The sequence below is a fragment of the Amphiprion ocellaris genome, chromosome 17, assembly GCF_022539595.1.
Source record: "Amphiprion ocellaris isolate individual 3 ecotype Okinawa chromosome 17, ASM2253959v1, whole genome shotgun sequence".
Classification (NCBI taxonomy): domain Eukaryota; kingdom Metazoa; phylum Chordata; class Actinopteri; family Pomacentridae; genus Amphiprion; species Amphiprion ocellaris.
In genome coordinates this window covers 3,002,780-3,026,465 of record NC_072782.1, presented here as the reverse complement: position 1 = coordinate 3,026,465, position 23,686 = coordinate 3,002,780, and the positions used below count along the sequence as shown (strand labels likewise).

The 23,686-nt window shown below is 38.6% G+C and overlaps 1 long non-coding RNA gene across 2 annotated transcripts in view; it reads left to right on the top strand.

The window, feature by feature from the left end:
* LOC111565980 (uncharacterized) overlaps positions 1 to 23,686 on the top strand; it is a 178,990-nt gene that overhangs the window by 130,421 nt on the left and 24,883 nt on the right. The window lies entirely within an intron of this gene.

The following is a 23,686-nucleotide window of genomic DNA, read 5'->3' as shown; positions in this document are numbered from 1 at the left end:
ACTTTTTAGACATTTATTACTTGTTTCTGAGGAAATACAATTGTAGCTCATAGATTTTTGAGTTAAGTAGTTCCACAGTGGAGGCACCACGCTGTTATTATTCTTTGTAGATTTTGCCTATTATAATAACATCTAATAAAACAAGGGGATTTAGCCAATTCACCATCAGCTGCTAAGCACTCAGGATCCTGTTTCTTAACGCTAAAATAGTAACCTAACCTAATAATAGACTTCCAGCGCCAGGAAGGGGTTACAATTCTCCTGAATCTGCATTCACCCTGAATTAAACCATTTCATGAGACTGTTGATAAAAGGTAACACAGAACCGTTTACAGAGGCTCCATCCAAAATTTTAAAAAAAAAACATAATTACAGGTTTATTAAGTAAACGTCAGCTTTTTTTGTTTGTTTATGTCAGCTTTGCCTGTCTCTGTCTTCTACTTAGGTTACTTTACATTAATGTTTCTCACAACTTCATTCACAAATACCCACTGCAGTGGTGGTGAGAACCCTGGTATGCATGTAATACTATCATTCATGCAAGACTATACAGTACTTCAAGTGACATAATGTAGAATAATACAATCAAGAAACAACAGGCTTCATTTAAATTTGCTGAGACATTTAATAGTTGTGTGTAAACTGTGACTCTTCTTGTTAATCCTGTCTCCATGTTGGGGATAATTCATAATTATAAGTATTGAATAAAGTTACTTTCATTGTTCCACATACGTAAATGTGCATAACCCTCATATTTAGGAGATGCTCTTATAGATCCTGCTGCTTTTAAATGCTGCAGATAAGCGCTAAACTCAGAAGACAACCTCACATGTGCCGCAATATGAAAACATGACCAGGTCTGACTTCGAAAGTTTTGCAGAAAAGTTTTCAGGCTGCTCATTCAATTTAGATGCCATCAGATTAACGAAAATGACTGCATGTCTGAAAGCTTTAAATGAGACGGGTGAAGGTCAATAACATTAAATTAAATTCCCATCCCTTTAAAAATGCTGGTTCACTGAAGCAAAACAGCATCTGACCAGAGTTCAAACCAAGTCTGATCGACCACTGACACAAGTTTAACCCACATCAAATGTGCTAGTCAGAGCAAAGTTTTTTTTATTCTGGCTCCTTCTTCTCAGTCTCTTTATTGTTTGTGTCCTTTGGTCTCAAAATGTTCCTCTTTCTCTGTACTTTGAGATGACATTCTGAGCATCTTAATTGAGTCAGTAAGTCGGAAATGTGGAGAAAAAAAAACAATAAAAACAACAAAGAAAGGGCACGGTTTATAGTGTTTTTGTGTTGCTGTATACCAAAAACAAGAAGAAAATAAAACATTTGTCTCAAAAGCCTCAATCGGGTTTCAGTGAGGCTCCTAAATGTTTGCTCTCTCAGTACACATACTGACATTCACATCTGGATTTCTGCATGTTGTTAACATTCATGTGCTCCTCATGTTACATTACTCAGGGAATTAAGTGGGACAGTAATGGCTCAGTACCATTTGATAGTTTTCACACTGCTCCTCACTGCTCCCTCCTCTCTGCTATTCCTCAGGCAGATCACTAATGGTTTTTTCTTTGATAAACATTATTAATATGGCTCATGAATTAACATTCATAGTGGCCCACTTTCTCCCAGTCATCTTCCTGTCTATCTCTGATTTTAAAGCGAATCTCCAAATTGTGACTTTGAAGTTAAGCAAGCTCTGCTCGTAAATACACTGCTGGAATTTAGCAGAACATGATTCCCTCAAAGTCACATTGTGAAGGTTATGTGACAGCACACAAAGAGGGAAATATCTTTATCTGCCTCTTTGATAAAGTCAGAAGTTGACTATCAATCCAGAGGGGCAGTTTAGTAAGAAACATCCAATGAGCAAGCTTAAAATTCTGCTACATGTGCTCCCAATGATGTATGGACCCTGAATAGAAGACTTACAAAAAACTAATCACAAAAGTTTCAACAAGTTCTCCAAATTACAAAGCAAAATGCAAGAACTGTCCAAGCCCTCCAGAGGAACGCCTGAGGGATTTTTTTTGTCTGATGCTTTGACCTTGGCGCCTTCGAAAACTCTTACAAACCGCTGTTGAAGAAATAAATCCGTTTCATTATGTAACAACATTATGGTTAATATGTAGTTAGGCTCAGGGCACAGAAAGATTGTGGTGTGGCCTCCAATAAGTAACGTGGTATTGTTAAGAAAACACTAGAATTTGGGTTAAAATTAAGTTAAGGGGACCTTTTGTTATCATTGCAACAATAATGAATAAGTGGTAAGAATACATGGTGTTTGTTAAGGTTTGTAAGTAATTGTTATCACGCTTCAGTAAAACTAATCAATCTACACTGTCCAGCCTAAAAGAAGTCGCACACTAATATTTTGTTGGACCGCCTTTAGCTCTGAGTACAGCACTCATTCGCTGTGGCATTGTTTCGAGAAGCTTCTGCAATGTCACAAAGATGCATTAATTTTCTACCAAGATCTTATGTTGATGATGGGAGAGTCGGATCGCTGCACAAAGTCTTCTCCAGCACATCCCAAAGATTCCCAATGGGGCTGAGGTCTCTGTGGAGGACGATCCATCTCATGCTCCCTGATCCACTCATTCTCAATGTGAGCCCCATGAATCCTGGCATCGTCATCTTGGAACATGTTCATGCCATCAGGGAAGAAGAACTCCACTGATGGAAAGACCTGGTCATTCAGTATCTTCAGGTAGTCAGCTGACCTCATTCTTTGGGAACATAATGTTGCTGAACCTGACCAACCCCAGATCATAACCCTAAACCCCCACAGGCTGGTAGTTAGTAGCCATGATGAGTGCATCACTTCATCCTCCTCTCTTCATACCCTGATGCCCCCATCACTCTGGAACAGGATAAATCTGGACTCATCAGACCACATGACCTTCTTCCAGTGCTCCAGAGTCCAATCTTTATGCTACCTAGCAAATTGAAGCCGTTTTTTCTGATTAGCCTCACTGATCAGTGGTTTTCTTAGAGCTACAGCTGTTTAGTCCCAATCTTTTGAGTTCCCTTTGAAATGTTCTTTCACTATCAAGCATAGCCGTGAGTTCTACTGTTGGTTTCCTATGATCATCTAAGAGTTTGTTCCGACCACATTTGTTCCTGGATGGTGACGGTTCACCACTATCCTTCAGGTTTTAATGATACGTTATCCTGATTTTAGTAGTTTAATCTCCTTTAGTTTTCTTTGCTTGATGCAGGCCAATAATTTGACCCTTCTGAGACAGATTAACATCCTTTCCATGACCACAGAATATGTCTTCCAGCATGGTTGTTTAAGAAATGAGAAGCTCCTCATTGCATCAGCTAGAGTTTAATAAGTTGTTGTCATCGCTGCAGTAATTATCCAATGGAAGGCTCTTATCTGTTTGCTTAGTTAAATCCAGGTGGCGACTTTTTGTTTGGTCATCCAGGGTATATAACCAGCGCTGGTTGTTGATTGGAAGAAACACATGAGAAGTGGACTCCAATCTTTTAGTCCAGCTTTGTTGACCCTTCAATCAACCCCATCCTCCAGCACAGATGCTCACCAGATGTTTAATAGTCATGTTGTTCCATAGTGCAAAATGCATTTGTTTCAAAACAAAGCCATATAATTGTAAGATGCCTACAGATTTTGGTATCTTCTTTCATATTGGCCTCTGTCCATATCACGTCTGACATCATGTGTGACATGTCGCAAATTTACATAAATACGTACTTTTTTGGTGCATTCAGTAAAACGACCGATTCTGTCTTGGGAGGACGGCCTCGACTTCAAATGCCTCCATGTAAAGAACTGCACATAATTTAACAGCATTCTCGTGTCTGTTCTCTGAGTAAAATGGGAAACACTGCAGAAAGTGCTTTCAGTGATATGAATATGACAGGCTGGTGTGAATTTAATGACAGGCATCAAAAGAATAGGAAAAAGGGAAGGGATGCATCTTTAGCTATTAAATCTTTATTCACTTCCTCCATGCTGTGCAGCTCCAAGAGGCTTTGCACAGTCAAAAAGTTTTCCTTTCCTCCTGAAATAGTACCAGAACTTCATCTAGCGGAAGGTGATGGATTGTACAGACGTGTTAAGACAGATGTTACACTGAGGTTGGTGGGACTCTTGGGTGTAAATCCAGTAGACACAGGGGCTAATAATAACGCTGCCTGGATGCCTAATGTTGGCATTTCTCCGGCTGTCACAACCGCTGTCATTCCATTGTTTTGTTGTCTTGCTGCCTTTTCCTCACATGGGTGAGCCCCTCTGTGATCACAAACTGCTTTCAAAATGGGATCAGGTAGAGTTCGCATTTGCAATGAATATTCATCACAACATTGAAGTGCAACTCCTGACTGTCACCTTTATGCTGATTTTTGGCAGCTGTCTCAACATAAAAGACTTTCTTTGAAATCTGTCTTTTGATTATCAGAATCTAGTCCCTTGTCGGATTGAGGGGTGGCTGCAGAAAGTGTGTAGCTGAAAGCGTGCAGTTGTGTCCGTTATGTTGCACATTGGCTGGTTTGAATTGATATTGCTTACAATGGATTCCAATAGCAGCATTCGTAGCTGCACACTTAAAGTCATTTACTGCCTGCCAGTCTTTTATAACAGTATGAAATTACACTATTTAAAGGAAAGGTTTTCTTTTTTATTACCAGAAACCAATTCTAACTTGCTACAGAGGAGTGTTTCTTAGACAATCATGTGTGCTCTTCATGCTGGTGGAGAAACCCATTAATGATGTACAATTGCTTCTAACTGTGGTAAAAATAAGATTCCTTTGTGGAAAAGGGGAATAAACAAATTATTTTTCGGTGTAATAATTGGTTCATAGTATGTTAATTAAAATAATTCTTTTATATCCATATTCACGCCAAAGTCAACACAGTGCATAATTCTGTCCCGTGATATTCCTCTTCTGAGCACGTCTCTATGACTGTCGTGTTCCTCTTTTTGTTCCTCTAATCAGAAATGCAATTTGTGGAAATACTTGGTGTTACTGTAGTTACCTGAATCCCAAATGATTTCATAAGTAGGTGTCGTGTCTTCAAATAATTCTTGCACTTATAAAACAAATGTAGATTTGATTTAAACCTGAGGAGAAAAGTCAGCTGCAACAAATGTCTGAGAGCACATACACTCTGTCAGCTTCTGAGAATTACATTTCATTCATTCTGTGCTGTTGGTAGAGAAGATGGGAAGTGCAGATGAAATACAGGAACTGAGAGAAAAACAGATTAACCTTAGATGGAGGCTGAGGTGGGGGGAAAAGACTAGGAGACAAATTAAGACAGAGAGTGGAACTGAGGAGTGCAGAGAAGTATTAATGCTTCCCTTTTCACTCAGGGGAACAAATTAATAATTGATAAAGAAAAGGATTAATGTAAGCGAGGTGATAAGGTATATTTCCTCAGCCTATAATATGCTGAGTTAAATTAAAGTTTAAATTGTGCTCATTAATACACCACTCATTAAAAAACTGCAGAGTGGGTAAATATTTGCCTTAATACAAAATTATACAGAAGAGAGAGAGAAAAAATTTTCAAGCAAGTTCACTACTCGTCTCTACTTTGAAGTATCTAATATTAAAAGTTGAGACAGCTATTGTTTGCTGATTGACTGAGGGTTGAGTTTACAGCTTTGTGAGACTGTCTGGACAGTGCTGATGCTCACCAGAAAACAGGTTAACCATCTTTGCTCAAAGAAACTGTCGCGATTCCAAAGGTGCCACATTGTGAACATCTAGTTTTGTTGTTTTGGGGGTGTAAAATAAAAGCTGTTAAGATATGAAGACATTTCCTTCCTCAAGTCCGCCGCTGCTGAGAGACATTCAGAGATGATGGAAACTTAAGACCAATTTGAAGCTAACAAACAAGAAAAGCACTCAGAGAGCAGTACTCTGCCAAGGCTGCTCAGTCGTATCATTTCTGACGGCTGAAATCTTGAAAAAAATCATGACAGAAATCATGGCACCATAGAAAGTGTTCATTTAATATAGATGTACGTACAAACAAAATTACCTTGCGTTGAGCACAGACGTGTGTTATGCATGTGTACGTTATGTTCAGATACCGGATCTATTTTATCAGTTGTTCCTTGTATCACTTCTGACGAATAAGTCCTCAGCGGTGGATTTGTAGTAGGATCGCAATCATGTGATCATCAGCAGGCAGCTGACGTGTTCACTTGTCATGGTTACATTGAAACCGTGCTGCTATCTCGCAATGATACGCTAATCTTTAACAAATCTCCACATTTGTCCAAAATGATTAAATATTTGTCTAGAACTTGCTAAAAAAAAATCCTCTTTTCCTGTTCACAATCTGTCCAAAATGAGTTAAACATCTAGGATGGCTTAGAAGGGTTCCAAAAATTACTAAAAACAATAAAAATACGTCCAGAATGACTCAAATTTGACCTCATACAATAAATGTGTTCCCTAAATGTTGTCAAAATTTGTCAAAAATGACCCAAAACATGTGCAAAATACTAGAATTTACTCAAAGTTGTCCAGAACTTTCTCAAAAATCTTCCTGAACTGTTGAAAATCTGTCTAAAATATGTTAATCATCTAGGATGGCTGAGAAATGTTTAAAAGAATTAAGAAAAATGGGTCCAAAATGACTTTAAAATGTCTTCAAACTTCAAATTTTTCTTTAAAAAGTAAGACTTATTCACAGTTACAGTTTTATAAACATTTGTGGTCCGCAGCGGTGGATTTGTAGTAGGATCGCAATCATGTGATCGTCAGCAGGCAGCTGACGTAGTGTTCATGTGTTGTCATGGTTACAGTGATGCCATGCTGATATCTCGCAATGATACAGAAATCTTTAATATATCTGTGGATCCAGACTATAAGCCGCATCACTGCCAAAATCTAATCAGGTGGTTCTTGTGTCATTTTTGAACTTTCCTGAGAATTTCATCCAAATCCATTAGTCTTTTTTGAGTAATGTTGCTAACAGACGGACGGACAAACCAACGTCGGCCGTCAAATAACTCCGCCGAGGCTCCACCTCCTTGGCAGAGTAACAATGACTGGGTGGGTTAATGTGTTTTCTTGTTGTGCTTTAGAGAAACCTAAAGTCAGCCAGTGTTTACATCTGTTTGCTCGGATACTATTTACTTTAATACAGCTAAATTCCTTATAAAGCATTTCTAATCTATGTATTTCTGTTTCAGAAACCAAACAAGCATGAATGGAAACCAAAACTCAGCCCATTATGAGAAGTTAACAGACTCAGTTCATAGCCATTTCCAATCTACTGTTTTGCACTGCTAAGCTACTGATTTTATAACTGCAACCTATACAAGATCGAAACAATTGCTATCCTGTAAATTCACTGATATTCCAATCCAAAATGACTGCTCAGAGAGAAAGCAATAGAAAGTCCTAGTCAACTGTTAATCACAGACAGAGATAGTCTTCTTCCTGAAGGGGGTGTGCTGCATTCAAAGCTGCAGATACTAAAGCATCCTGTTTTAGAAAAGGACTAAAACAAACCAAAGGAGTTTTGGTATCTTGGGATCTTTTCATGAGTGATAGGAAAATGGAGCATGAGATGGACAGATGGACTGGTGCAGAGCCAGAAGTAATGTAGGCGAACTGTCGTGTTGAAGAGGGAAGGCAAAGCTCTTGATTTACCAGTCAGTCTACGTTCTGGTGCTCAGTTATGGTCGTGAGGTCTGGGTACTGACTGAGGGAATGAGGTTGAAAATATAAGCAGCCGAAATTAGTTTTCTTTGAAGGGTGGCTGGACTCAACCTTAGAGATAGGAGCTCAGACATCTGGAGGAAGTTCAGAGTCGTGTCTGAGGTGGTTCAGGCGTCTGATTTGGAAGCACCCTGGGTGACTTCTGGCCCGTCTTACTGACACAGCAGGGTAGACCCAGAACTCATTGGAACTCAACTGGCCTGGGAACACCTTGGGAAGCACTGCTGGGGCAAAGGAAATTTCAAATGACCTCCTTCACCTCCTGTCTCCACTACCCAATTCTAGATAAGATGAAGGAAATGGTTGAATAAAAGCAGGGGTTATAAAGTTTTGGTAAAATGTACCATCTTTGCAGTAGCTTGAACTGAAAAACTGAAAGACACATTCCAGGGAAATGTGAAACTTTCATTAATTTGCAGAAAAGTGACACGATATGGGACCTTTATTACAGCCACCAACCCACATTATAACTACAACTTCTGCATTCATCACATAGAGCAAATTTTTCATTTGCAATCATTGGGAAAAGAGCAATTGTAAAACAGTGAATACATTTTTCCAAGCATCACAAACTCTGTGAAATGACTCTATATTATCAGAGGTCTCAGATATGCCAGCTCTCAGCCAGAATAACTCGAGGAGCTGATGGGCTTCATTTGTGAGCAGCATGGGGCCCGAAAATGCACAAGAATAAAAAAAAACAAACTGATGGAAGCTTAACGTTTATTGTAGTCGCATATATGTCTGAGAATGTATCTTCAACTATGATGTTTTCAGATTTATATTCTGGTCATTTGCCAGTAGGGACTGCAAACAATGCTTCTTTATGATCATTTATCCTGTTGCATCAGGTACTCAGCTTTATGAATGTGAATCATAGTAATGTTAATACTGATCATTTACACTACCTTTAAAAAGTTTGGTCTCACCCAGGCAATTTCATGTTTCCCAAACTTTTAAACATTAGTGTAAAAAAATACAGTAAAAATTTAGGGAAAAAATATTGTAAAAATACAGTAAAAAAATATAGTAAAAATGCAGTAAAACTACAGTAAAAATTATTACAAATACAGTAAATAGACAGTAAAATTATAGTGAAAATACAGTAAAAGTCTCGTAAAACAATAAAAATACAGTAAAAATATAGTAAAATATATTAAAATATACTAAAAATATAGACTACTGTTCAAAAGTTTGGGGTCACCCAGGGCATTTCATGTTTTCCATGAAAACTCCCACTTTAATCCATGTGCTACCATAATTGCACAAGGGTTTTCTAATCATCAACGAGCCTTTCAACACCATTAGCTAACACAATGTAGCATTAGAACACAGGAGTGATGGTTGCTGGAAATGTTCCTCTGTACCCCTATGAAGATATTCCATTAATAATCAGCCGTTTCCAGCTAGAATAGTCATTTACCACATTAACAATGTCTGGACTGGATTTATCATTCATTTAATGTTATCTTCATTGAAAAAAATGTTTTTCTTTCAAAAATAAGGACATTTCTAAGTGACCCCAAACTTTTGAATGGTAGTGTACGCAGAAAACTCTTACTCCCACTTCCAATTTCAGCCCAAGAAATAGACTTCAAATGGTGTTATAATGTGAATTAGACTGTGTTTCAAATGGCATTCATAGCATTTTATTGCAGACTATTAAAGACTAGCGCTTCACAAGAAAAGATGATGTGTTGAAAGTCGGTTTGATGTTGTGCATGTTTTGATGGCAATAAGTCATTAAAATTCCACAGTTGCCACAAAAACTATAAAGTTTTGGATGACTGTAATCAATTAAAATACACTTTAGCACTTAAGCTCTTTGACTGAGAGAAATCAGATGTAGTACAGTTTATTGCTTTGGTTCTCCTACAGTCCAGATCCCAAGACGAATCAAGACAATCTGGTTCAGGTCAGAGTTCATTGGGTTTTTTGTCGAGTCGTCCCTTCATATGACAGAAAAATGGTAAAGCAGAGTTGTTTAGTGCGTCTGTGTGCACGTTTAACGAATACCTATAAGACTCAGTGTCTCACTGAAGAATTGCCCATTTTCTGTTCATTATGTGGCTTCATTCACGGAGTGACTGAGTGACAGGACTGACTGGGAAGCGCTGACACAGTGTGTGAAAAATGACTAGTAATAGACTATTACTGCACAAGAACTCCTCATCTCCAGCAGTCTGCCTCTGGGATTTTCAGCAGGAATACAAAATACTGAGCGAGAGAGAGAGAGAGGCAGGCTGAGGCTGAGATGGATCGACTGGCAGAAAGTGGTACCGATGCCAAGAATCAGAGTTGGTAAAAAAAGGCGGCACAGAGGTGAGGCGAGTTCGAGGTTTGAGTTTTCCTTTAAAAGGGATGAAAGAGATGCTCAACTCTGGGTCAAATTCTAAGGTTTATTTACCACCACGCACACCTTTTTCTAAGGCCAGAGGGAGAGGTTCACAAAGTTCTCTCGTCCTGGCGAAATTTTAAAATTCTTTTTAAAAATCCTTTGATATTTTCAAAGAGCATACAGCTTAAAAGAAAACTGTAAACTCTAGTAAATATCAAAACTACTCAAGGAGCATCAAATCTCTCGAGAACTTTTTTAGTTTTGATTTGTCTTTTTGTAAACATACACAGCTAAGACAATTTAATGGTATGAAATCACATCTTGGATTTTTCTGCTTCTTAGCACGGTCAAAACAAGTGTTTTCTGGGGTCATTGCATCTAAAACGACAAAAATGAAACAAAAATGAGACACAAAATTACAAAAATGAGACAAAATTACCAAAACCAGACACAAAATGACAAAAATGAGACATATTGACAAAAACAAGACATAAAATTACAAAATGAGACATAAAATTACAAAAACGAGACACAAAACGGCAAAACGAGACACAAAATGAACAAAACGAGAGACAGAACGACAAACGACACACAAAACGACCAAAAATAGACACAAAACGACAAAAACGAGACACTAAATGACCAAAAAGAGACACAAAACGACAAAAACGAGACACAAAATGACCAAAAAGAGACACAAAATGACAAAAACGAGACAAAATGACAAAAATAAGACACAAAACGACAAAAATGAGACACAAAAGATATTTACAATGTGCCAAATATGTAAAATAACATTTTTTAATAAACATAACATATTTACTGTATATGAATATAGTTTCCAAGTTTTCCCATTCATTTCTGAAATCGTATGTGGGGGATTTTTAGAGATTATTTTTTAGCAAATTTGCTGGTCCTACTGTAAGTTAAAACCCATTTAGAGAAATGGCTTTTTCTTTTAAGTAGATTTGAATTATTTTCCCCTTTTTAATCAGCCCAGTGTGGATTTTGACTTTTGTGTAGAAATTGACAAATCCAAGTGTTTGTTGGTAAGATCAACATGTTTCAAACAATATGTAGGCCTTTGAAACTGATATAATACAAATAAAGGAGCCCTGTGGATTTTCTGTGAGAAAGCCCCGCTGTGTTCATGCTATCATGGGTAGGCTTGCTGGGAATTCCCTCCTGAGAAAAAGTAATTAAAACTTAAGCATAAACCTGTTGTATTGTTCCATCCAGGAGACTACCGTGCTTCTGTGTTGAGGATGGAACGAAAAGCAAACTTTGCAAGAGCAGTTTATTGAACTGCCACAAAGATCCACCTCGATCTTTACACCTTGTGGTTTGAGGAAAGTGGTGGCTAAGAATTGTATGCTTAAGATAAAAGCAGCTTCGGTGTGGTGTTCCAATGTTTTCCACTGGAGTCCTGATAGAGTTAAAGAGGAAAGATAGTGGAGATATTGTTTGTATTGTTCAAGAGAAGGATGTATACTTGTATTACTTCTGTTGTAGGAACATAAGTCTTGTCACACAGTAGGATTTGGGGGTTCACCTCCTTTTTATGGACGAATCGCAAGACCTTATGACGTAACTAATTAAATCTGAGTATAATGTTCAGGTTTGTTAAGTTAGGTAGCAATCTCCAGTAAAATGTTCTCTGAAGTGATGGAAATGTGATTTTTTTTTCTGTGTGTGCATTGAAAAGGAAAGTTGGAAGTTGGAGGCAGGAATAATAAAAAGACCCAGACCACCCCTCCAGTGTTCAAAGTGAGCATCTTCTGTGTGACTGCTCTGCTTAATGCAACTTTAAAAGCTTTCCAAGGGCGTGATATTTCACGTCTGAATTGCACCTCTCTGAAAAGTGTTCTTGAACAAAGATTTGCTCGTGCCACAAAAACACTCTGTATCTGCTACAAGCGAAGCCAAAACGATCACATACTGAAGAAAGTAATAGAAAGTGATCAAAGAGCCCTTTTGGAAAATGCATCTGGCTCGCTGCGTCCTGTCTGGACACCACCCAGTAACGATGAAGGCTTTTGATGAAGACTTATCACACTGGTTGTTTTCGCTGACTGGCTCAATCTAGTCCACTCATTTTTCTCTTCTTTGTTTGTTTGGCCTTCTTACACCTCTTTGTATTTATTACAGTCTTATGCAGACACATACATAAAACACATCTTTGATCCCGGCATATCAGAACAGCAGGTATAACGGTCAGTTTGAGCTCCGGCTGGCAGATGTAGATTGATAAAGATAAAGGCACCTTAAAAACATGAGTGTAATAGTGCTGTGTTTTGGTCTGTTCAGTGCGCGGTTATTTGTTAACACAACTTCTATTAAAGTACTAATTAAACCATGGTTTAGCCAGGAGGAAACTGTTGGAATTGTAGATGTGTAATCTTATGCCAAACTCACACTTCAGAAAATTCAGGCTGACTTACCCCTGTTTCATGACTGCCGACATTATTGGAGGAGACGTGGTTTGGGACCTTGGTCTGACTCCAAGTCGACTCAGATTCTTGTTGAGGGGACAAAAACGAGACATAAAACGACAAGGATGACACAAAAAATGACAAAAATGAGACACAAAATGACAAAAATGAGACACAAAACAACAAAAATGAGACACAGTGACAAAAACGAGACATAAAACGACAAGGATGAGACACAAAATGACAAAAACGAGACAAAATGACAAAAGTGAGAAAATGACAAAAACGAGACACAAAATGACGAAAATGAGACAATAACAAAAAGGAGACACAAAATGACAAAAACGAGACAAATCAACAAAAAGGAGACACAAATCGACAAAAACGAGACAAAACGACAAAAACGAGACAAAACGACAAAAACGAGAGACAAATGACAAAATCGAGACACAAAATGACAAAAATAATAATACATTTACAAATTGACAGTTTTGAAAAGAATTTTCATGGACACATTTAGAGTTAGAGGTTAAAAGTGATGTAGGGGTTTACAGATTCAGACTTAATCCTCCTGAACCATTTGCTGACTCATCAGGGCCACCACAATAACACCCAACATGTTTGATATATGCATGATTTAAAATCTGGTGATGATTATCGTGCTAACATCTGGAGCTGCAGCCACCAAACATTCCAACCCTGGAGACAATAGATATTAAAGCCTTACAGACACTAATATGGATATTTTTACAGACACATATTTTCCTTTTCCACTTTATAAGAAAACAGTTCTGTCCACACGACCATTATTTTACAAAATAAGCACTCAAAAATGACCACAAACACTCTCTAACAAGCATACCAGGCTAGTCTATGTCAGCATTACATCAAACACCAGGACAGACGGTCATGTAATCATTTATGCAGACTTCAAAACGTGCATGCCATGTAATATTAGGCACAGCACAACATAAAGGGTGTTCCATGCTGGTAAAATGGGGCAGAAAAGACAATTTAAGTTGTACACTTGTAACAACCAAATGTAAAGGCACCAATACATAAATGTGGTTGTTTCAAGCATATTCTCATTACACAAATCAACAATGGACACATGGATTAAGATGACATGTTGGAGGACATGTCTGTACAGGTTAGGGATAAATGCTCTGGTGTGTCTATATTTCTGTAAGCCAATCACAGTTGACGTAGGAGGAGCTAATCGCAGGATGCAGTTTTCCCTCAAAATAGTGACAAGTGGAATTGTTTTGTTGGAACATTTATATGCAGGGAGACGTGCACTGTGATTAAAATGGAAAATCCACCGAAGAAAACTAACACGGCTGCCTTACTTCATGATCCAAATCCTTGGCCAGATTGGAATTTTCAGTGTGGTAGGTTGCTGCCTGGAGGTTGTTGTTGTTTTCCATAGTAAATTGGATTCTGAAAACAGTGGCATACAGACAGTGGAGGAGAAAATGGCATTGCCAGGCTGATATTTTCATCCTGCAACCGGTGAGTCAGACTAGCGCAGTTACACATAAACCAGAGTTTATAAAAATGTTGATTTGAGTGACATGTAATGCCATTTGTTGGGGATGAGAAATGTTCATTTTGAAAAATATTTCTAATAAAGTTTTCAGGTCCTAAAACTGACTCTCATCTCCAGTTCTCACTGAAGACAAACTCTGTAGAACACAATTTCCCAACAATTTTGTGCTCTTAGAGTTGGACAGAGTTGTTGCACCACAGTCTGTTTACATCTGTTTTACTGTGAGGTCACTTGACATGAGCACTGCTCCGTGATTGGTCCATCAGGCCATGATAATCTTAACAAAATCCTGTAGTGTGTTGTGGAGTGTGTGTTTTTTATTACTCCGCCAAGGAACATGGCAGAGTTATGTGACGATCGGCATTGGTTTGTCCGTCTGTTAACAACATTATTTAACAATGGACCAATGGATTTGGATGAAATTTTCAGGAAAGGCCAGAAATGACACAAGGACCACGTGATTAGTTTTGGCAGTGATGCGGCTTATAGTCTGGATCCACGGATTTGTTAAAGATTTAAGTATCACTACAAGATGGCAGCACGCCGTCACTGTAACTGGCGCTTTTCCACTAGGACCTACTCGCCTCGACTCTACTCGGTTTGTGAGGTTTTCCAATAGGACGTAGTACCTGGTAACAGGTACTAATTTGGGCCGGGGTTCCAAGCGAGCTGAGTGGAGCCGATAATGTGACGTCTACAGAGTGCAGGCCACTGATTGGACAGGGAGTGATGATACACGAGAGCAACTCCTTCATGAAAACCAAACCTGCCATTTTAAAAACACACTGGGACAGCAACAGTGCACATTACCCGCAATTCGGTATCTGTACATTAAGTACACATGCAGAACACACGCCTGTGCTCAACGCAAGGTGATTTTGTTTGAAGGTACAGCTATATTAAATGGCCACATTCTATGTTGCTGTGATTTCTGATCATCAATAACTAATAAATAAATGCTGCATTTCTGACAACGCCGTACGGGGGAATGAGCAGCCTTGGCGGAGTACTGTGTTATCTGAGTGCTTGTCTTGTCTTGTAGTGTGTCTGTATCAGAAATTTAAAAACATTTTTTTCATGTTACCCAATTGGAAAATCGATCAGGATTTTAAAACACCAATAGCATGACCCCAGCATGAGATGTGCAATCTGCTCAAAGGTATCCCTGTATCCATCATACTGCAGTATTACATTAGTCGCATACTGTCTCCAAACTCCTAATGTGAACACTGAAAAGCTCAAAGCTCTTTCAGTACATGCAGTTCTACTCACCTAATTTCCAAAATAAGGCTTTTGTGTTCCACTTTGTCTGTTCTGGTTTACTGTCATAGTCCACAGTCATGCATGTCATGTGATCTGGACTCTCTAAATTGTCCAAAAGTGTCTGTGTTGAAACTGTGGAATGGGTGGACTGTCCATTTACCTTTCACACACACACAGTACACCTGGGAGCCTGATTGTGTGTAACAGAATGGAGAATAAAGTCACTGAAAGCCGAAATTTCACCACCAATTTTGTGGCTGTTTATACTGGTGGTTTGTGAAAAACTACAACCATTTCAGTGCCATTCACAGTGAGCAGCTTTCTCCTGCCTGAAACTGTCCCTCTGTGTTTTTAAGTGCCAGCTGCAGTTCGAGTTAGATTCCTGATGGCAGACCCTCAGAGTTTCCCACTTTTGGAGTGTTCTTCTTTTTTACCTGGCTGTTATCAGGAGCTCCTTATCGTGCCTGCATACTGCTTTCCTGTCAACTGTACAAACAAAATAAGAACGGCATACACGGGGAGCGTGCATTCACTTAAAAAAACTCTAGTATAAATAATAATAATAAACTTTCAGGCTTGAGAGTAGAAGATTTGATGTGAAATGTGTTATCCTGGTTTGCTTTTTGGATGTTACAGTATGAAAAACAAAATATCTCTGCAGCAAACTAAAACTTTAATTAACAATCACCAACAATCTGTTTCCTGAGATTACATTGCAGTTGTTGAAAAAAATTTTGACTCACTATTCCTCTGAAAAAATTACTGTCTTTTAATATAACCCACGCAAAATGATACAATGCATTTTAATTTTTTTTTTGCCATATGCCACACTCACCGGAGAATAGGAAAACAAAACCTTTAAATCCTTGACAATCCTTGACAAAACTTCCACCAGTTACTCCTTGTAACTCTTTCTAAAATACAGTTTGTTCAGAAGAGCCCTTAAGTTCATTCGTTTCTCTTGCTAATAAACTCCACGTGGTCTGTTTTACTCCATTTCATCCTCTGCTTCTCCTACTCCGCCACTTATTCCCTGTTCTGAATATTTAGAGCAGGCCCTGTACATATTACTGGTCCTCAAAAACCTATGTAACAAAGACGGCATGAGGGAGGAGAGAATATGATGTTGCACAATACAAAGTACATACAACCCATGGATTACAGACAGATAGAATACAGACAGCAAAGCTACTTTTTACAGAGTAGAGCCGTTTCCAGTGTTTCAAGCTTTTTTTTTTCGCATTTCTGCAATGGAGATTGTTCCCAAATGAAAAGCATTCAAAAGCCTCAGTTTTTGTGTTTTCAGTCAGCAGTGGTTTGGAAACACAGAGAGCTCGACATCACAAATCCACTCTCATGTCTTTTGCTTGTTCTACTCTCTCGTATTCCGGCTATCTGCTACGCTCCTTTTAACATGCACTGCATCATGTTGATGCACAAGACTCACGATCAGTGATGTTTCCTGAGGTCATCAGGTGTCTTTCAACATGACACACCCTCATGCCGGCGACCCAGCAGAGGTGGATCAAACCCCAGCTTACGCCACCCACGGATATCTGTTACATAACATATTGTCATGTCTGTCAAAATGCAGCTTTGAATGCCACTCAGGCAGACCTGGAGTGTGATAAGATTAAATCTTACAATAATGTTTATCTGTCCTGTTTTGTTGCATACGTCTGGCCGTGTGTCAGCTTATTTCTTGTTTTTAATAACATAATTTAACAATATGTGATGATAAATAAGAATCTGTGCTCTTCTGCACGCCCAACAAGTCAGTTGTTCCATAGAGATTCCAGGTTTTTATGGTGGAATTAGTTCGATTAAAGTTTTAGGGACATTTCTGTTGAGATAAACCATCATTATGCATGAAATTAGGCACCATTTTAGTGTTTTAATTGTCTAATTGCAGAGAAAAGGTGAACTTTTAAGCAGGGACACAACTATCTGACTGAGGATTACAACCTTGTTTGGCTCAAAGGTGAACCATCACCTCAGTCTCAGATCTTGTGCACTTTGTACCTACTACTAAAAATTCTGATCAGCAAATCTCTTCCTTGTGCTCTCACAGGCCTTAAATGCTCTAAAACAGGGCTGTCAAACTCATTTTAGTTCAAGTTCCACATACATCCCAGTTTGATCTCAAGTGGGCCAGACCAGTAAAATCACAGCAGAACAACCTATAAATAACCACAACTCCAAATTTTTCCCTTGTTTTAGTGCAGAAAAATACATTCTGAAAATGTTCACATTTAAAGTAGGACATAAAAACAACCAAAACAAGACAAAATATTACAAAAATGAGACACAAAACAACAAAAAAATGAGACAAACCATACGAAACAAAACAGAGACAAAAAATTATACAAAAAAGTGACAAAAAATAGAAAAACGACAAAAACGAGACAAAAAAATTACACAAATACAAACAAGACCAAAAATGACAAAAGCAAGAAACAAAATGACAAAAAAAGGAGACAAACAACTCAAGCGAGACAAAAAACACACAACAGGGAATAACTAAAACACAAAACGAAAAAAATAACACAAAAAACACAAGTGAGACAAAAAGGAAACACAAAATGGAAAAAAACGAGAAACAAAATGACAAAAACATGAAACAAAATGACAAAAGAACAACGAGCAATCTGGTTTTTCACTTTATGATCAAAACAACTTGTCATGATCTAGAAATTATTTCAAATTTATAGTTTTACTAATTCTGCAGCTAATGTCTTCTCTGTAATTTTTACACTTTGAGGGACAGATTGGACCCTCTGGAGGACCGCTTTTGGCCCACGGGCCGCATGTTTGACACCCCTGCTCTAAAGGATTTGAAAAACTACAAGCAGATCGCTATATATCTTTCTTTTTTTTAACTCAAGAGTGGCCTCCATCTATCTCAAAACCCACGAAGGCCTGATTGACAGAGTGCTGTTCAGTTAGTTGTTTGGCAGCTCCTCCCATCTCTGCAGAGGACTTCTGAAGTTCTGCTGGCATCTTCATCTCCTCCCTGGTCAACAGCCTTCTGATTCAACAACCAACTCTATGAAGAGTCCAAACAATAGTTGGACTTTATACTTGTGCGTGTTTGTGCCCGCTTTAGCCGACGTGTTTTATAAAAAGTATGTCTAATTACCAAGCAGCAGTATGGTGTAAATATGTAAGGCATCAGACTTCAGGAGAGCGGCGATAACTCCTTCGACAGTGATGAATGAGGTTGCTGTAATCAGTCACTCGCCTGACACGTTGCAAAGACTCATTGTTCCTGAAACTTTTTTGTTGCTCTGCGTCAAATCAGAGCTCTTCCAGATCGTGAGCAGAAGAAGGTAAACAAGAACGTGCGAGCAGACAAATTAGGACTCCGCACAATGCTGCAGATTTTTATTGTGATGAATTATGTACGTGTAGGGTTTAAACAATACAATCTGGGAGGTACATTTAAACACGGCGTGCTTTTATGCCCAGCTCTCATCCTAACCATCCTCCTGAAGTCGCTCAGCAGTTACTGTGTCTGTCACCTGAGATTACCTCAAGAGTCGAGCAAGAGAGCTGAGAAATACTACAAAATAACTCTACAGGGAAGGTGACACACATGGGTGGTTTATATTTTCCATTTAGCTTTCACCTACTAGACCCACATCTATTCATGCAGGATCCCTGAAGAAACACTGGCAGTAGTATCTGTAAGAATCATTGGATATGATGATTCTCTCTCGCCAGAGCAAATCCATAGGCGGTGTCCAGGCCTTAAACCCAACAATGACCTTCAGTAGAAACCCAACCAGCTGCTAGTCATTCATCAAAAACAAGGTCACAGAGAACTAGCAGGAGAATAAGGAGCAGCCGTAATGTGCTGCAGGCAAAACACTGTACATTTCCTTAGAGAGGACCCACATTTTACTGTGTTGAGACTTGCTTGAGCTTTGCATAGCATGAAATCAGATCTTGGTTGCAATTCATTGACCACCTTCTTCATTTAAAGTTTGTTCGGTTGTGGCGTAAATAGGCAAAATAGTTTTTTGTGTGTCTGCTCGTGTCTGACAAAAAAGCATCTCAAGGAGAGCTTTCTATAGTGCTAAACCACATCTACTGTTACCATGGTAACAAACATTGATTAGGACTGTAATCTTCTCTAATAATGACAGTTTAAAGTGGTTATGACAAATAAACTGAGATTACGGAAGAAAACTATAGTATCGTTGCCATCCACAGACTTAAGCCCTGTTCGCATGGAATTAGCATTACCTGGGGACCAATGGTGATTTGTAATAATTGTGGAGGATGTCTGTGAGCTTAATCCCGTACGAATGCGCCATGTCTGTAATTTATAAAGTAAAAATTCTGCCGCAAATTACCTACCATATTTTGCCAAACACCGACGTCTTGTAATAATACTTGTCCCATGTGACTCTGCATCTCAGTGATTGGGGGGTATTTTAGTTGTTGTTTTAATTTTTCTACCTCTTTCAGCTGAATCATGGAGGCTGCATTGGAAATTATCGACAGCATTTCAGGTGCAAATGCAGGAGTCGGCCGATACACAACAGGCCTATGGACCATTCACAGAAACGGCAAAATCAGATCAATAAGAAGAGGGAAATTTGGGAGGATATAGAGATGGATGACATGCAGTAAGAACCATTTTTCTGGGCCTATCTTTGAACTGGCTTAATACAAACGGCCCGTTATCCCGACATCGCTTCCCACTGCTCTCAAGTCACGTTGCTGCTTTGACATACTTACTGTTGCCATTACGACTACATGCCACGTTAAAAGTGATGATTTTAACCCGAACCACAAGCTTTCCATGAACCTAACCAAGTGGGTTTTGTGCCTAAACCTAACGAGACACTAACAATAGCGTCATTACAACATAGACTTTAAATGTTTTTAATGATTATTCAGGCCACCGGTGTCTGTATTTTTTGAGTGTAGCGACCAGCCACTTGGCACATGGACATGACAACAGCGGATGTTGCGACCTGCACAGATTTGACATCATATCCAGGCTGTAATGTCAGTAAATTTGTGTAAAATACAGACTTTGCTTATCCTGTGCAAATGCACTGCAAGAAACACAGACGTCCTGGGATAATTCACAAATTACCGGAGACCCCCAGGTAATACTAATCCTGTGCAAATAGGGCTATAGTGAGAATCTTTATAGCACTAGTACTGGACTTTATTTATTTATTTATTTATTTATTTTTTTAAGAACTTTCTGAACTTATTCCAGATTCTTGAATCTGGAATACGATTCCAGATTCGGCTTTATTGTCCAATAAAGCCGTTCTTGTGTGGTGATAATGTTGCCAATAGCTGTGATCCCTCACTGGTTTCCCACCAGTCAGCAGTGCCCACTGTGCCAGTTAAATAACTGACTTCTGGCAAAGTTTTACAACTATTCGGAAGTAATGGCAAATCACACGTATAATGAATTTATGTTGTAAAGCTATGAGAAGTTCTAAATTGTTGAATATTAAGTCCTTTCAGACATAAAGGAAGGAAACTTTCGATAACGACAGCAGAAAGGTTCCATAAATTAGACATGCAGGGTCAAAGGTGTGAAAAGCAGCTTTCTTTAGTGGAAAAGAGGAGAGACGGAGGGATCACCTTGGAACAAAAGAGAAAATATATTTCCATAGCTCCATATTTTCTTCTGTGAACTGTGTTCCTCTTTGCTTTGTTGTATTTATGCAGTATATACACAAACTCATCAGGGCAGCCCACTCAGGCGTGAGGGCTGAAATGGCGTTCAGTCTCTTGGTACACCCGCTGTATTTGCGTGGGTGCTCCACTTTCAGCATCTCTCATAAAGTAATTATTTTGTTTTAGCTGTGTAGAACAGCATATATGTTGGGTTCAACTCGAGGAAGTTCAGAACACTTTTTCTTTGTGTCCAGGCTGTAAAGCAGCTCAATAATAATGGAAATATAACAATTTTTAAGAAGTACATCCTTTTTTAGCAGAACATACACAGCACACAGACTCCTACTAGCACAAATGTAACGCTGCCATTCTATAGAGCGTTTTGTCCACCAACTTTTTCTCTTTTTTTCTATTCTCTCCCACATTTTAGAAACGGGTAGATAACCTCGAACATTACTTACTGAGCAGTTTTCAAGTGAGTCCTCTAGTAGGAGTGCAGCAGCTCCATTCAGACTCATACAACAAGCAGCCTGTTGCAGCAACAAAACCCGCTGACCAACATTCAGAAATTCTGTTCATGTTAGCAAGATAGCAGGGAAACAAAATGATGCCAGGGTCCTGTCAATTCACACAGTGGTGATAAGAAAACAGAAAATGGCAGCCTGTCTTCCATCATGTGTTAGCAGTGATGCAGTGTGTCTGGTTCTACCTTTTAGTTACTCTTCTGCTCAGTTATTAACTAAATATTAATGAGAGCTCTGGTTGTATGTGCAGGAATATCATTTAGATATAAGAAATTTACAGATGGAGACTCGATATGATCTTTTAATTCACTTTATTAGACATTTTCTTCAAGTGCTTTCAGTGCATTGTTGGGATTTGAACTTTTTCTGCAACATATTTTGAATTATTAAACCAATGGACTGCATGATTTAAACTACAAAGAAAAACATCAGCAACAACAGAATTCGTGATGAAATCATTTGAGACGTCGATGGTTGTTCATTTACTGATGTTACTACTCCACGGCGGAGTTATGTGATGATCAGCGTATGTTTGTCCATCTGTGAAACTGTTTGTGTGCAATATTACTCAAAACGGACAAACTGATTTGAATGAAATTTTCAGGGAAGGTCAGAAATGACACAAGGACCAAGTCATTAGATTTTGGCAGTGATGCAGTTTATAGTCTGGATCCATGGATTTGTTAAAGATTTCCGTATCATTGTGAGATAGCGGCATGGCGTCACTGTAACCATGACAACAAGTGAACACTAAGTCAGCTGCTTGCTGACGATCACATGATTGTGATCCTACTACAAATCCACCACTGAGGACCACGAATGTTTCTAAAACTGTAATTGTGAAATATTCAGACTTTTTAAAGAAATTTTAGAATCTTAGAAATTTAGTTTGATGGCATTTTAAGGTAATTCTGGACACATTTTGGACAAATTATTACTAATTTTTTTTACCCCTCTCAGTCATCCAAGACAATTAACTTGTTTTTGAACAGGTTTTGTCTTGTACTTTCAATATTTTTTGTCATGTGTCCTTTAAAGGGTTATACTGAAATTATAAACCCTTGTGAAATAATGGTCTTTGCAAAGTTCATAATAAAAAGGGTCAGGAATTTTGGGTGGGAGAAGAAATAATCAATAACAAATAGTTTTGAATCTGATGCATGAAATTCAACAGGCCGGTCCACATGTTCACTTTTAAGAAAGTTCCATTCCTGCGTGTTTCGGAGTCTGCAGGCCTCTTCCACCTCCACCTTTCCCCTCATCTCTCCTTTTTGTCATTCTGTGCTTCAGTTTTACATCATCCTGATCTGCATGGAAAAACACTGTTAGACTGACAGTTATTGACGGGAAGAGGGAAAACTCAAAAAGGGATGAGGCAGAGACTGACAATAAGGAGGTGAATTCATGGAAGAACGTGCACAGTCTGGCATTGCTCCCTCCTGGAATATTAAGTGTTTAGGATCACTGTTGTCACTGAGCTGAGGATGGAAAGTCATTGGCAACTGGAAAAGAGCCAACACAGAAAATCACAGGGGATGAAGAGAAGCCGCTACAGTGATTCGTAAGCAACATTTGTTAACATCTGAACGACTGACCCACATTATAAAGTCTTAATGTGTGCAGATCATAACCATGAAATACATAATGTGGCAAAAACCTGGAATAGCGTTGGGGGAAAAAATGTGTCTTTTTTGGGGCACAGTTCATTTAATTCAGCTTACCTTACATATTTGTTCTGATTTTGTCCGTATGCCTTCCATCCAAAGCTTTGTCCAATCTGTTTGGTAACAGGACAAACCAATTTACAGCACAATATTTAGTTTTTCGTGCATGTGCTTTTCCCATCTTTGTGTTCAAATCAGCAATTGCAGAATACAGAACCATCCTGTACTGAAAAATAAAATGCACTGGAAGGAAACAGGATGTGATTTGTCCTACTCCACATTATGTTTTCACATGCTTGGACTGGCATGAAAAATAATAAAACCAAAAGAGCTCCACAAGACAAAGCTGAGCAGTAATTATTCAGACTCTGCAGAAGAGAATCAAACCTACGACAGGCAGAACTGTGCTTTTGATTTTGGAAACTGACACACGTTTTTTATAAAAATGTTGGTAAATACCGATTTTTATTTACTTTCTAAGACCATCTTCTGCTGATTCTAAAAGGTATCAGCCATGAGCAAAACACACCAAATGTTCTGGTG